Source organism: Penaeus japonicus, unplaced genomic scaffold (genome assembly GCF_977035675.1).
Source record: "Penaeus japonicus unplaced genomic scaffold, GWHDUDI00000001_assembly GWHDUDI00000002, whole genome shotgun sequence".
Classification (NCBI taxonomy): domain Eukaryota; kingdom Metazoa; phylum Arthropoda; class Malacostraca; order Decapoda; family Penaeidae; genus Penaeus; species Penaeus japonicus.
The window spans coordinates 37,729,962-37,732,461 of NW_028234404.1; positions in this window are offsets into that span (position 1 = coordinate 37,729,962).

Genomic DNA, 2,500 nt, shown 5'->3' on the forward strand with positions numbered 1-2,500 from the left:
TTTCTGCCACCTGAATTAGATTGAACTTGCATTCAATTCGTGTTGCTGAATGGATGAATATGCAACAAGCATGTGAGCTTTTGTTTATCTTTCCCTCAAAGCAGTAGTTATAAAGAATATAAAACATTTTCAAATTCAAACGTAATATCATTTCGAAACACATCAATTTTTCTATTGTAAATTGGTAGTCTGAAAAGTTTAATCTATATGTAACAATTTACATATCATTTTCGGTCCCATCAGGCTACGGTCGGTAATGGATAGTATGTAAGGGATTAAGGCATTTACTCTATTGCGGTTATTAGGAGTGTCACGATCATTAATGTCCTTATTATCAATTATGTTATTCCCGCTGTTGTTATTACCATTGTAATTATGATTATTGCTATTACAGCCTTACTGGTTATCCGTACGCGTACGTTCATTATTGTTATTACTAAAACCAGCACATTAGATTGTTACCAAATTTTGGGCTCATTGGCAGTGTTAAATATGACCACCATGCTTTTTTTATATTTTTTTTATCATTATTATTATTTAGAAATACCATTATTAATAAGAATCAAAAGATACTGATACATCATCATTACTAGTATCACCACCCATATCCTTCTCCCTCTCACCACTTGCCGAAAAATCACCCAAATATAGCTCGTAAATCCCAGGCTATCGTTTTTACACCTTTTCCCTCCCTTTGCGATGGGAGAGGAGCATGAATCACAGTGCCAGTGATTGGACCTTATTAAACAAGACAGTGCCACAGGGGGTTGCCATGGGTACGAGGGGGTTGCCGAGTCTCATTTTACCGCCATTTATAGGAACTGATTAACATTTAAACATTTAATACCAAGCCTACGCGGAGAAAGGTTACCTCCTTGATTCTATATCTCTGAAAGTCAAATAAACTGAACGTAAGAGAAGAGAGAGAGAATGAAAACTACAAGCTCTTTTACTTCATTCATTCAGTAAATTTACAACCAGGCATGAATGGTTGGGCTGACCATTTTACTACAGGGTATTGTATGAAGGTATGTGTTTCACGGGCGTGTGGGTAGCGGTAGGCTATTCTTAGCTATCAGAGTGTGAGGGTGTGAGGAATGAGTCTAGCGTGGATAAGAGCGAGTGGGAAGGTGTAAGGGTGATTTGCAAGTATGAGTCTTAAGGTATGAGTTATGAGGTTTTTTTTTATTATTTTTTTTATTCATGTGTAGTGGGTTTATGCGACCTTGTTGAATGAGTTGTAATGTGAGATGGATTAAGGTAGAGGATATCTTTCAAATGTGAAGGAGTGTGAGGGTAAGTTTCCGCTCCCCCCCCCACCCCACCCCACACACAAGTGAGGTATTTTACAGGCATCAAGATCACTGTAAAATAAAGTTAATATTTATGAGAGCAGGTATACAGGGCCTTTAGAGAGTATAAGTATGAGGCGAGTAAAAATATAGGCATGGATAACACAAGGAGTATAAGCATGAGGCGTGTGACGATCTCAGTGCGAGGATAATGAGAATAAGAGACAAGCCAGAGAACGGAAGTATGAGGAGATATAAGAACAATGAAGCAAAAACCATAGATCCCAGCAGCATGAGTAGCGTGAGAATCGGAGAACACGGAAAAATACACGAGCGTGAGAGGCGTGCGGGCGGGCGGGCGTGCGGGCTGGCGGGCTGGCGGGCGTGCGGGCGTGCGGGCGGGGCCTCTCAATGCACCCGGAGTAAAAACATAATCTGCCCCGCGCCGGCGTCCCTGGCTCGTCTCTGCAACCTCATCATGCAGCCTTCAGGAGGAAATCCCAACGCTTGATAATGTACTGTATGGCTACACGTACTAAGTCATTCATGAAAGTTGCAGGAAGTAAGGGAGGAAGGGAGAAAGGGAGGGAGGGAGGGAGTAAGGGAGAGGGGGAAATGAAGGGATATGTGTGGGCTGCGGGAGGGGGACAGGGACGGGGAAGGGGGCAGGGGGCGGGGTGGGTCGTTGTATATTAATTTGGGGTTTTTATACATGGGAGGAAATGAGGAGAAGGGGCCTTATAGCATTCTTTGGCAGGAGGGAAGGGAGGGGATGGAGGGGACGTCAATAGATCAATAATGGCGTACACACACCACCGCTGTCAATTCGTTTCTCATGTCTTAACCTCGGTCTTGGCAGAGGGGTGGGGGGGGGGAAGAGGGGAGGGAGGGAAGGAGGGAGGGCGGTGCAGGTTTGGGCAGAGGACCGAGTGACGGAGGGGGGGGAGGGGGGGCATTGACAGATGATGGGGAGGGAGAGCCTGAGCTAAAGTGGGTGTCGGGAGTGAGTGAGTGAGTGAGTGAGGGAGGGAAGGAGGGAGGGAGGAGGGGAGGTAAGGAGGGAGGGTGGAAGGGAGGGAGGGAGGAAGGAAGTAAGCAAGGGAGCGTGTGAATGAGTGAGTGAGTGAGGGACTTAGTAAGTAAGGTATGTAGCGAGTGAAAGAGAGTGAGAGTGAATGAGGGAGGAAGGGACTAATAGGTAAGGTAGG